The sequence below is a fragment of the Mus musculus genome, chromosome 18 (assembly GCF_000001635.26).
Source record: "Mus musculus strain C57BL/6J chromosome 18, GRCm38.p6 C57BL/6J".
In the NCBI taxonomy this organism is placed as follows: domain Eukaryota; kingdom Metazoa; phylum Chordata; class Mammalia; order Rodentia; family Muridae; genus Mus; species Mus musculus.
The window spans coordinates 81558333-81572539 of NC_000084.6; positions in this window are offsets into that span (position 1 = coordinate 81558333).

Consider the following 14207-nt stretch of genomic DNA (forward strand, 5'->3'; position numbering starts at 1 on the left):
GAAAATGAACAGTCCTTGTGCCGATCACTGGAGATATGGGCAGTTATGTGTCTCATGTCACAGGGCTCCTCTCACAATGACTGAGAGCCCTCTCCTCATCCTGGCATCATGGCTACCTGCTTTTCCTTGTAGGAACCAAAGTGTCTTTGCATGATGGGAATCGCCCTCCTCTGTCTCTCTCTTTTTTTTTTCTCCTGATTTTCAGTGCTAGGATATTCAAAGTCAGTTAGTGACTCAGCCCTAATGCTGGGTGTTTTGTGAGTAGCCACCTTCCTCTCTGTTTATTTTCTCACTCTCTCTCTCTCTCTCTCTCTCTCTCTCTCTCTCTCTCTCCCTTGCTTCTCTCTTCCTTCCCTCTTCCTTTCTTTCTCTCTCTTGCTCTTTCTTTCACCCCTCTCTCCTTTCGTTCTTTCTCTTGCATCTTAGCTCTTACACCCTTTCATACTCCTATATATTTTGTATTTATGCATGTTGCCTAAAACGTTTTAGCCAATGAGAGACCAGAACAGAAACAAAAGTAGTCATGAGTGACTAACACTGTTCTCTGTAAATGAGTCTTCACGGGACATTTTGGGAGAGACATTTTCAGCCTTGAAAACTTAAGTTTGGAGTGTGACACTGGGAGATGACCTGACGTCTTAATAAGAAGTCTCAGCTCTTCAATACAGTAATACAAAGGCAATGCAGAGAGGCAAGCTGCCTTTGTTGCTGTGCTATTGCTGGGGCGAGACCATGACACAAACTTATAGAGGAAAACATTTAGCCAAGGGCTTGCTTACAGCTTCAGAGGGTGGGTTTGTCATGCATGACACAGACCATGACAGCAGAAGTGAGGCACAGCACCAAAGCAGTAGTGGAGAGCTCTCCTGTTGACACAACTATGAAGCAGAGAGAGAGAGGAGAGAGGAGAAAGACAGAGCAAGCTAAGAAAAGCCTGGGATTTTTAAACCTCGGAGCCCACACAACTCCTCCAACAAAATCGCAGTTTTCATCCTTCCTAAACCTTTCCACTAACTTCAGATTAAGGATTCAAATTTATTAGCCTATGGGGCATTCTCATACAAACTGCCACAACCTGGGTCTGAGTTCTAGAAAAATTCTCCACAGGTGGGTAAGGGCACCCACTACCCCATACTAAGAGGTCCCAAGAGGAGTGTGTCACCAGTCCAAAGCACTGGGAATTTTAAGGGAAGTGTATTAAAGTAGATTTTAGGATTTTTCTTTTGTTACATCATCTCTGTATGAATTTTAAAAAAGCACTTCCATACCTCTATTGAGTAATTGTTTTTCTTTCTAACTAAATTAACATGGCTCAAATGACACACTCACTCCTGTGGAAGTCTCAGACATGGGATTTCTTATTATACACAGTCTATTGTTATGCAATGTGACCTTATATGCATATATAGAGCAAAGTTACCAGCATATAAATGTGTGTGTGCAGCTTACAGTAGTAAGTCATAAGTGAGAGAGAAGGCCCTGGTGTTCTTGGCTGGACTATGGTTGTGGTGACAACACAGTGCCATCCAGCCAGATTGCAGATGACTGGTTAAGTCTTGTGAAGATGAAGTCTCATGTGGAACCTGTCCACTGGGTTACCAGCCTTGGGAGAGCTCCAGGGTTTTAACAGCAAGTAACAGCTATATCTGCAGAAGTTGCAACCCCATGTCAAAGAGAAAACTGGGGTGCCTCCTGTCATTGCTATGGAGCTAATCTGTCATACAACATGGTGAGTGGGTCTGACAATGACTCTGCAGGGATATTGAAAAACAATGTTGCCAGGACCCAAGCTTGACAGAATTGCAACTTCTATTTTGGCTTACAATCAAACTATTTAGACACTTATCAAAAACTTTATACTGATCTGAATTTAAAATGTGATTAATTTTTTTATACCAATAGATTTTCCTCAAATCATAGTGTTCCACCATACCACAAGACACGGGCACTACTTTGTTCATAGCAGTTTTATTTGTAAGAGCCAAAAGCTAGAAACAACCCAGATGCCCCTCAATTGAAGAATGGATACAGAAAATGTGGTTCATTTACACAACGGAGTACTATTCAGATACTAAAAATGGGGACATCATGAATTTTGCAGGCAAATAGATGGTAGTGGAAAATATCATACTGAATGAGGTAACTCAGACACAAAAGGACATACATGGTATGTACTCACTATTAAGTGGATTTTAGCCAAAAGGACAGGATATCTAGGACCATAAGAAGTGTAATAAGCAGAAAGGCCCAAGTAAAGATGCTTCAATCCCACTTAGAAGGGGGAAGAAAATAATCACAGAAAGCAGAGGGAAGGAAGGACCTGGGTGGGAGAGGGAAGAGGGTGGGGAAAAGGGGAACAGGATCAGGTATGGGGCGGGGACGGGACAGAAGCCCAGAGGGCCAGGAGAACGGATGGAAATAAACAGGTGGAGGGATCCCCTAGAAAATACCAGAGACCCAGAAAATGAGAGACTCTAAGGACTCAATAGAGACGACCTTAGCCAAAATGGTGAATATTGGAAAGAGGGAACTCGAAAAGTCCACCTCCAGTTGATAGACAGGGCCTCAAGTGGAGGGACTGAGTTACTAACTCACAGTCAAACTCCAGAATCATTCCTGTCTAAAAGAACTGTAGGGACAAAAACGGAGAAGAGACTAAAGGAAAGGCAGGCCAATGACCGGCCCAACTTGGTATCCATCTTAAGAGGGGTGCACTGAAACCTGACACTATTACTGATGGTATGATGTGGTTACAGACAGGAGCCTGGCATGGCTGTCCTCTGAGGGGTCCAACTAGTAGATACTTACACCCAACTAATGGACTGAAGTCGAGGACCCCTGTGGTTGAATTAGAGGAAAGATTGAAGAAGCTGAAGGGGAGGGTGACCCCCATTGGAAGACTAGCAATCTCAACTAACCTGAACCCCAGGGAGCGGCCAGAGACTGAGCCACCCACCAGGAGCATACACAGGCAGATCCAAGGCACCTGACACATTTGTCGCAGAGGTTTGCCTGGAATGGCCTCAGTAGGAGAAGATATACTTAATTCTCAAGAGACTTGAGGCCCCAGGGAAGGAGCAGGCCTGGTGGGCGTGGGGAGCACCCTCTCAGAGGCTAGGGGGAGGAGGACTGGGATGAGGAGCTGTGGGAGGGGGACCAGCAGGAGAGGACAATGACTGGAATGTAAATAAATAAAATAATTTTAAAAATTGGATGCTTGATAAATTCTTATTATGAGACTACTAAAATGGAGCTATGTATTAATGTCAGGTCAATCACATATTTGTACTCTCTGCAAATGTGTGGCTATAGCTTTGTGGAAGGAATAGCATGCACTGTATTGTGAAATCTTAGTTGGAGACCTGGAACATCTAAATAAATAATCCACTATACAAACAGACAGGCAGCCAGACAGTCAGACATCAGCTTAGAGGATGGGTGAGTAGCATCGGGCAGACAGGCTGATGGGCGATGGCATCCTACATCCTTATTATAGGCAGTGGCTCAGCTCTTGAAAGAGGGAATCTGCAGGCAGCATGGGGAACCCACAAGCAGTATATCACATGAATGAATTGTAACCAGACAGCAGTCAGAGCCAGAGTTGTCATGTTGGAGTTTGCGTTCAGTGAGACTACTGGATGCTTGTATCTACATGCTTCATACTGAGAGGATCAGAGGACTGCAAGGCTGGAGGGTGATGGTCACCTCATCAAGAGCACAGTAAGCCTAGAAATGTGGGGAAAATACTTTGTCAGCCTTTGCTTATAATTAATACGGAAAACACCAAACCTCCCTTCCTTAGAAAAGTGACATAACATTTTCAAAGTCAATTTTATTATTCAGCTTTTGGGCTTATTAAAATTCACACACACACACACACACACACACACACACAATGATCCTGTCCTTAGATGGCTGAGTCATTGTCAGCCAGAATTTTTATATTTTAAAAATGAAGCTAAATCTTACTGAATTTCTTTAACGTGCATAAATATTTATAAGCTGTTCCCATATGCTAAAGGAATAGAATGAAGTATACAACCTCATCATCCATGCAGATGTGTTACTGGTATTTCTGTTCATCTCCATTTTCAATGACCATAAAAGTTCAGTCATGTCCAAAGATGATGCTGAGGAAATGGCTAGCAAGGCACACAGCCGAGAGCACAGGGAGACACACTTATAACCCCACCACTAGGCAGGCAGAGGTAGACAGAACAGAAGTTCAAGGCCATCCCTGCCTATACCAAGTCCAATACCAGCTGGGCTACATGAGACCCTTCCTAAAAAGGAGACACACTATCTACCTATGTATCTATGTATCTCTATGTAACTATGTATCTATGTATCTATGCATCTATGTATCTATGTATCTATCTATGTATCTATGTATGTATCTATGTATGTATCTATCTATGTATCTATGTATGTATGTGTCTGTCTGTCTGTGTGTCTGTCTGTGTGTATGTGTGTGTGTTATACAGATACAGATATAGGCATAGACATAGACAAATATAGAGGACATAGATATAACTATAAATATAGATGAGAGAGATCATATTGGTGGAAATGAGGAAGGGAAGGAAGGAAGGGAGGGAGGGAGGGAGGGAGGGAGGGAGGGAGGGAGGGAGGCAGGGAGGGAGGCAGGGAGGGAGGGAGGGAAGGAGGAAGAGACCCTACAATGGAACACCAACAGTAAAAGCTTTAACTCCCCAAGCCATGACACAGCCATCAAAAAGAAGGAACCACGGATAGATAGGACAACTTTCCTGGATCTCACGACCAATGCTACTAGAGAGAAGCCTGTCTCTCAAGATCATAGCCTGTGTTGTTTTGTTCATATAGTGCCCACAAGTTCTAGGACTGTAGCGATAAGAATGGTTCATTAGAGGCCAGCGCTCAGCAACCTGGTAGGGATAGTGTTGGGTGATGGGGTAGTTGCTTCACATTAGAGGTAGGTGTTCCAAACCTACAGAAGCAACTAGAAAACAATGATCTTCTGTCTCATCCTTCCAGAACAGCGTATTTCTTAACATTTCAGCTCTGAAGAGTAAATAAAAGGAAAAAATATCCATTTAAACTTTCCCTAATTGCTAAAGTCCAATCTAATTTCTCCATATGAAGAAGATTTAGTGTACTTAGTTGCTTCTTAAGAAAGAAAGTAAATTGTAAGCTGAGAGGGGCTTGGAAAAATGACAGAAATTAAATCAAGATGATTTTTAAGATATGTATAACATTTATTTGAGCCACACTTGATATCACTCTATTCCCAGCACCTGTCACACTTTATAACTAGAAAACTGTCTTTGGTTGAATTAATTAAATGGACAAAGGGTATCCCCAGTGTACTCTGCCCACTGGGAGTGAATGATGTGACTGGGGACACCGACGGTTCCCATCCATATCTATTTCTGCGGTCAGCATTATAACACGGACTAGATGCTGGTGACAGGTGCTCTAGAAGATTCTGTGACCAAGTCAAGAGCATCTTATTCTCAGAGCTAAGGGTTCACACCCATCCTTTCATCATTAACAACTTCTGTCTTCTTGATTGAACTGACAGGTGTGTACTTCTGGTCGTTGGAAGCCATGACCAGCTCAGCAGAGCCTACTGTGTCATTATCTGCTGGGACAGAGCAAATTCTCACCCTGGCTGTCATGAAGCCGTTCTGTCTCAAGACACTGGAAGTGATGTAGACTCTAGGGAAACTATTGTATGAAGTTCCAAAGGATCACTCGGCCTTACTCAGAACCTACCTCCACCCCCTGGTCCCAAATCTCCAAAGCTGAGTACATTCCACAAGTAATATATTACAACCAGTCTTGCTTTGTTTGAGCTATAAATGGGCGCTCCGATGATTGTGGAGTAGAACAAATCAGAAGTCAGCCTACAGTCAGGCCTTAGGCCTACACAGCTGGTGATCCCTGAAATCCCTGCAGTAGATCAGGCAGTCTCAATTTTGGGAAACCATAATGGGATAGATAGGGATACCCCCTGAAAATAGAGCGTGGCCTCATTTGAACAGGAGTCACACACTGCGATGGGGCTGTGCTGGGTTAAGGTGGGCTCCTACCTATAGACTGCGGTCTTCATTCCTTAGATACAGGATTAGCCAGGGGTAGGCAGGAAGGTGCAGGCAGAGGTGGGTGCTTCGCTTCTTCAAGTGCAGATGCTGACAGTGGCCAGCAAAGCCATTAAGGAATCTCCCAAAGAACTTCAGAAGATCGTCCCAGTTAGCAAGCCTTGTCCCCCAGGTGCCTAAGAGACTGTCCCAGACATGGCTTAACCTAGGGCTTCTGGACTCCAAAGCTGTGAGGAAATGCGGCCCTTTGTGCTTAGACTCAAGGCTCAAGGGTGTGGATCTCAGACTTCAGCCTATGGCTTCCCTCCCTTCCTTCCATGTCTTCTCCTTTCCTCTCCTCCCTTTTCTGTCCTCCTTTCTTTCTCTTTCTGTTCATCTTTCTCTGGGTCTTCCTCCTCACCCCCTTCTCTTCCTCCCCTCCTCTTCCTCTTCACCTCTTCTCCTCTTCTTCCTTCTTCTCTCTCTTCCTCTCCCTTTCCTCCCTCCTTCCCTGTTCCTCCTTCTTTTCCTCTTCCCCCATCTCCTCCCTCCTCCTCCTCTTCCTCCTCCTCACCACCTCTCCTCCTCTTTCTTACTCTTCTTCCTTTTTCTTCCTTTCCTCCTCTCCCTGTTCCTGGATCTGAGTTGGTTACTATGTCTAGGTATGGAACTACTATAGACACAGCCTCTCCTATGTGGCTTTAAGCTACACTCTGCAACTCCTGCTCCCACTTGAAGAAATGGCTCTTGTTATGCTCACGATACTCAGAATTCTGCAAACTAGTAACCAGAACCTCTGGGCACTCACAATACCCTATATCCAACCTGTACAGCCAGGTTGGCAGCCATCTCCTGTCCTCACACACAGAGGCTTTGGATCCTGAGATCTGGCATTCCTAAGGTACTCTCTTGGCCTCCCCTCAGACAGGAGAGGGTGACAGTTCTGCAGATCAACAGGTTTCTTGATCAGCCCACTATATCCTCGCTTCTGTGCTTTGCCTTCAATCCTCTGGAGACCCACTATTTGTCCAACTTCTGGGCTCAGAACTTTTCTGCACTGGGGTAAACTGTAATGATTAAAATAGAGCTTTCCAGTTTCTCAAACCTACTAAACTAAACCTGGCCCCAGGGTGAGCAGTATAGTCTCTATGCAGGCTGAAGGGGGCCTAGCACATGTCTTAATCACACCATGCTTCTACTGGTGCTTTTAAACACATACACACATATATATCATATATATGTATATATGATATATATCATATATATGTATATATGATATATATCATATATATGTCATATATGAATGATATATGTGTTATACATGAATGATGTATATGAATTTTATATATATATATATATATATATATATATATATATATATATATATATATATTTCTTTGCTTCCTAGACTCAGCTCTGTTCTTCACTCACACGTAGAAATGCTTGCACTCCCTACTGGCTAGATCATCTCTGGTTAAGCACTAGCCAGATCACCCAGGTGACCTGTACTGCACCCTCCTGAGACAAGCCTAAGGCTACAAGCCACCTCATCTGATAGTTGTCCTCTCCAACTGAGGTGGATTTGGGGCCATGGCAGAATTCTAATTTTGTCCCCCGCTGGATGAGATGTCATGTAGGGCAGAGCCAGTCAGAGCATCTAAAATTAGAACTGAGGTATCATTTTGCGAAGTGAGGCCCATCGGTGTAATTAAGGAAGTGGGTCACCATCCAGGCTCTTCAGGGCTGACAGCGGGAGCCCAAAGTGTGAGATTCTCAGACATGAATTTAAAATAAACACAATGGAGGCACTAGGTGCAGTCTTCACTGAACTTTTTAGAATTCATTTTTTTGTTTATTATGCTTTTATTAATTTAACTGGTTTTGAGACAGGGTTTCCTGTAGCATAGGCTAGCCTTGAACTCACTACATATCCAAGGATGACTTTGGATGCTCTGTTCCTCCTGCTTCTATCTTTTGACTGCTGTGATGGCAGACATCCACCACCATACCTGGCTTTTGCAATGCTGGAAATTAAACTCATGGTCTCAAACACGCTAAGCAAAGGACTCAACCAGCTGAGTTTCATTCCCAGCCCTGCTTTTGGAATTCTTCTGTGAAACAGGAATGGTATTGGCTCTGTCCTAACCACAGTGGGTCTGTCCTTGGCACCTCCCTCAGTGCACGGTGGCAAACTCAGCCGCTCTCCTTTGCACTATCAGAACTCCTGCTGGTCCCTCACTCAGGGATCCTTATAGAGCAGGAAGAGGACTCTGTTCATAGGATCTCTCTGGGAGAAGGAAGTCAGACTGTGAGAATGGACAGGGAAACCCTAGAAAGTAGCTGATGTCACCTCTGCCCCTCCTTGCCTGACCTCAGTACTTCCTCCCACAGAATCTGACTTGTTAGGGTCTGCTGTCTCATCTGAATCAGAACCAATGTGCAGAAGTGTTGAAGACATCCTCGCAGCCTGGAACTGCTGTCCACAGACCTCAGCTCATGATTCTTACAGAGCGCAGCAGAGTCTCTTGTCTATTCCCCAATGAGGACACAGCTCACTTCAACATTCACAAGGGCAGTTTAAAAAGGTGGGGAGACAGGCTTCCGGGTGATCTTAGGATGCTCGCCTCCCATCCCCCCGCTCCCTAAAACTTGCTGCACCCTCTCGGTGGTCAGGTTTCCTCTCCATCCCCAATGGACTGCATCTATGACTCTGGAGTGTTGGAAGCCGAGGAACCGTTGGACAAGAGAGAGTGCAAATGGGAGAACCTCCTTCCAGTGTTCTGCACTCATGCACAGGAAAAACCTCTAAAATTTGAAATCAGAGGCATCCCATGGCGGTGTTTTATTCTGTTCTTATATTTTTGCAGCAACAATTTAAAAGTACTTTATGGTAGATTTTTAAAAACTCCTCAATTATATATCACCCAATAGTCCTTAATTACAGACTATCACATAATTACATAATTATGGACTTTGAGAGATTCATATTATTTACTCCATAGTCCACAAAAGGGCTGTTCTGGACTGTCTTGCAATTGTGTAATTAGGGATGTCGGCAGCGCAGGCTGTTTCACCAATAGTTTGTGCCGACATAGCTTTCCTTGTCACCACGATCCCAGGAATGTTCTGGATCCCAAGTCATCACTATGCTGAGAAGGAGCTCATAGACTCAGGACACAGGAGCCCCCCATCTACCATTTATGCCTGTGTGATGCTCACAGAGTTGGATTCTGTCATGGAGAAGAGGCCAGCAAGGTTACCATTCAACACTATGGACATGTTGTAAAGAATTATATTTTATTTAAAAGTTAGAACATTTGTAAGGAAACTTGCTTTATTATTATTATTATTATTATTATTATTATTATTATTAATTGATGCATTGGTTAGAATATCATCACATTCCAGTGTTTTTGTGGTCAGAGCAGACCTAAACCAGACCAATCGCATAGTGTCTGTATTCCTAAGGGTAAACCCTGAAGACCCTAATCCCTGTAGTCAGAAAATCTAGAAGGCTTATGTGGTACACACTTCCTGAAGTTGAGAGTGGAAGACACTGTAAGATGCTAGTGTGTTATCTACTGAAAACAGGAGACCTGCACAAAACCCGTGCAAGGTCATCTTACACCGTTTGTGGCCTAGATATTTTCTCAGGAGGGGGTCTCCTGAGAAAGGGGAAGGGGGGGTCTCCTGAGAAAGGGGAAGGGGGGGTCTCCTGAGAAAGGGGATGCTTATTTTACTCAACATGCAAGCTTTAAAAGAGCTCAGTGGACTCCGGTTGGGCAGTAGTAGACTAGTCTGTGTCCTGAAATGCACAGGCATACCCTAAAAACCCAGGCTTACCTTTCTCATTGCGTTTTTCTCTGTGGAGGTCTTGCTCCCCGTACTGCACTGCATGCTCCCTCGCCTGCCTAGGAGAACCTTGAGGTGACAAGATTTCCATCTGCATAATCCCTGGACCTCACTGCACAGTGTCAGCCTGTGTCAACGCATGGACATTGGAGGGATGGTAGAGAGTAGACAAGCCATAATTCTTGGGCTGGAGAGAGGGTTCAGTGGATGTCTTAGTCTATGTTCTATTGCTATAAAAAACTACCACAACCATTGTCAACTTTTATACAAGAAAGCAATTTCTTGGGGCTGGCTTACATTCAGAGGTTTAATCCATTATTGTCATGACAGGAAGCGTGGTGGCACGCAGAACATAGCACACACACACATGCACACTCACACACACACACACATACACACACGCACACACACGCATACACACGCATACACATGCACACACATGCATGTGCACACAAAAGAAACCCCAGTGATTTCTCTGTCATTTTGCTATGACCTCAGACCTTCATCCAAGAAGGTATTTATAGCCTCAGAATAGACCTTCCTCTTGACGTCAGTGAAAACGTAACCATTTTAACCTAAAGAAACCACCAAGCTTCTTACTGTCGTCTTCCTTACACCCGGTGTCTCAGGACAACCCCCTCCCAACACTGTCAGAGAGCTATTTTGATTCTGAAATATCATGTGGAAGACAAAAGCAAAAAATAAAATCGCATTTTGAATTTTGCCAGAGAACAATGTGCTGAAACAGTGCTAACTCTCACGCAAATCCAGTCCCTAACCATGGGGCTCGTCAGAACTTTTGATGTTTAAAGAGACACAGTAAAAGCAGATTGCAGGATATCCTTATACTATATATAGAGTGAGGAATAGAAACACATTGAAAATGTCACTGGGGTAAATCATTGTGCACAGTGGGAGCCTCATAGCTCACAGGTGAGAGAGAAAATCCACCTCAGATAGGAGCCCTGGGCTGCCCCGCTTGCTCTGAAGGGAGTCTGATTGTCTTTCAAGCGCTGGGCCACATACAAATCTTCTGTGATTTGGGGGAGGGGATCTTTGAGGCAGCAGCATGGAAAATTAGGAGACCAAGCCCAAGCCTGGCTTAGTGGGATGCCGGCTCACCTCTGGACTTCAGAGCAGTGTCTTCAGTCACCAGAGCATTAGGCAAATAAATAGGGGTGATTAAAGAGGAAGGTTTAGGGTTTTAATTGCCACAAATTTACAACAGCTTGACAGTAAGTGCACTGTCATAAAGGCACAGCGCCATGCTTATGATTTCAAGTCGATCCAAGTGGAGAGGAGCCCTAAGGTCCATGCACAGGAGCCACATACACAATTCATGCTCACAACCGAGGCGCATGATCTGGCTATACAGTACATGTCTGGGATTCACGCACATGATCTACACGCACTGCCTAAGTCCAGTGCACAGGACTCACGTAAAGAAACGTTCACCCTCTTTCTCTCAGCATCTGGGTTTTTGTTGTTTGTTGTTTGCTTTTGTTTTTCAGCCCTGTAATGGAGAGGGGAAAGGGGTGGTATAGTTTTCAGCATTTCTGGATCTCTCGGCAGTGCATTTCTTAAGGTTTCTTTAAGTTGCGTGCCATAAAGTTTCCATATCCAGGAGGAACTGTGTGCTACGGCCCAGATGTTCCTGCTGCCTGTGAATATTTTATGTGAATTTCTGAAAAAAAAAATCAAAGTTGTATCCTCCTGGAAAGGTTGGTGTCAGCCTTTCTCCTCGGGCACACTTACCTACAACCTGTTGTGTAAACTCCCTTCATAGATTTAGCTGCTTATTTAAGAGGAACAAAAAGTATATAAGGGAAATAAACAGCTTGTTCTACACTTGTGGATGCTTCATTGGTACCCTCATCTGATAGAGGCCAACATAAAAGCACACCGGGTGCAGATCTCCTCTTAAGTGCTATGCCTGAGAGAATACTGGGAAGTTCTGTACTTGCTGCAAACAGGTACAGGTTCCATTCACTAGCAATTCACAGAGAAAATCTTTTCTAGCTGAACTCCACAAGCCCTGATGGTCTACAAGGCAGTTCTGTAAGCAAGGGGTGATACTGAGTTCTGTAGGCAACACCCTGGGAAGCTCAGGGGGCAGACAAGAACCAAGATCTGCCTGTTATGGAATACACAACAATCTTCTGGGACCTGAGTGTCGTCAGCACTTGAGACCAGAGCTTTGATTGACACACAAAGCACTAGATAAAGATATACAAGCACTATGTCCCAATTTGGAAAAATAAAAACAAGAGTAGAAGAGGAGAAGGAGGAGGAGAAGGTGAGAGGAGGGGGGAAGAGGAGGAGGAGGAGAAGGGGAGGAGGGAAAGAGGATAATTATAAGGAGGAAGAGGAGGAGGTGGAGGAGGAGGAGGAAGAAGAGGAGAAGGAGGAGAAGGAGGAGAAGGAGGAGAAGGAGGAGGAGGAGGAGGAGGAGGAGGAGGAGGAGAAGGAGAAGGAGAAGAAGAAGAAGAAGAAGAAGAAGAAGAAGAAGAAGAAGAAGAAGAAGAAGAAGAAGAAGAAGAAGAAGAAGAAGAAGAAGAAGATATAATAATATGGGGAAGGAGATAAAAAACAGTAGTGTGACTATTTCAATGAATTTTGAGGGAGAAATAAAGCCCTCGAGGCTCATGGGCAAAGAGATCCTAGGGTAGGTCGTGCAGTGACTATGCAATGGGACCCACAAAAATTGAGGCACATGGAGTAAACAGGGTGATGTGGGATTGTTACTAGGTCTTTGGTGAAATGGCCTACTTTAAAACAGAGAGGAGTCACGTCAGTTATACAGCCTGTGTTTTAGCATATATAAGCCATGGTTTGATCCTTGGTACAGAAAAAATTAAAACTCGTCTTACTGCTTTATGAAAGTCTAAATGCTTGTCCGGAGTGATGCTGAATGCTGCTGAATGGGGGATGCTTATCGAGTACCCACGATAGTCCCTCCGTTTAACTACCAGTGGTAGAAAATAAGATAACATGAAATAAATAAAATACGATCTAAGAGTCTGCGAGCCTCAGTGTCAACTCTGGGTAGTCAGGCAGAGTATGGATTTATAAAACGCCAGCAAACAGAATTTAAAACATTTGGGAGAGGCAGATAATTGATCAGGATCGTCCTTAGCTCATTGTGGTCATCGACACACACGCGGTTCTGGATCCCTGTTAGTGGGTAAAAGTGCAAGTGACTGCCCAGATGTGGCCACAGGTCAGACAGTAATTGCACAAAGAGATTGCAATTTAAACCCACCCAGACCCCAAATCAAAATACATGTTCGCTGACTTGCAAACCAGATGTGAGCTTCCATGGTCACTGGGCCTGATGTTCCTAATAGAGCATCCTTTTTAACAAAACTGAAAATCAATGACAGGAGAAGTTTTAAAATTGACACCAGCCTTTTGAGAAACTGGAAATAGATCTTCCTGTCAAAGATGAGCATGCTCTGCTCTGTCTAGACGGCTCCGGGAGCAAAATTATCCGATTTTCATTTCCTCAATTTCACTCCACAGCGGCGGGACGTGAGAGTATCGATTCATCCGCTGAAACAAAAAGCAGAAGGGCTCTTCACCGCAGCAGGGTCAGACGGGTTTGTGGGTGTCTAATTATATCTAGAGAGTGAGTATAAATCTTCCTTGGTCGTTACAGGAGCCATGAGTAGAGTCCAAAGGCATCATTAGAACCCGTCAGCCTCCCGCTCCTCCTCCTTTGTTTTATGGGAGGTCATAGATGCTAGAGTTAATATTATCATGCTTCACAGATTTTCAAATTTGTATCGGAAATAAGATTTGCTGCATGAGAAGGCCGGCATGCTTCCGTGTTTGCACAAGCAACTCAGTAGATATGCATTCTGGCTGATTCTGCGCATGGACGTTGTGGACCTGAGGAACTCTGTGAAGACATAGACCAAAGCAACTGCACATACAGTGTAGGCTAGAGGAGCTGTGTCCATGGTGCCGACCACAGGAGCTGTACACATAGCAGAAACTCAAGGAAGCATGTGGCCAGTTTAGACCACAGGGAGCTGCCCACAGTGTAGATGAGAGGAACCACATTGCTGATGCAGACCAGAAGAAGTGCTCTCTCTCTCTCTTTCTCTCTCTCTCTCTCTCTCTCTCTCTCTCTCTCTCTCTCTCACCCCTGCAAAGAGCCCACAGGCAGGTGACTGCTCTTGCCAGCATTTCGGCACACAAACTACTTGCATCAGGGATTGTACCCACTTTTCCAATGACATCATCTTATCTAAAATTACACTAGAATAAAAATAAGTTTTCTGAAAACCA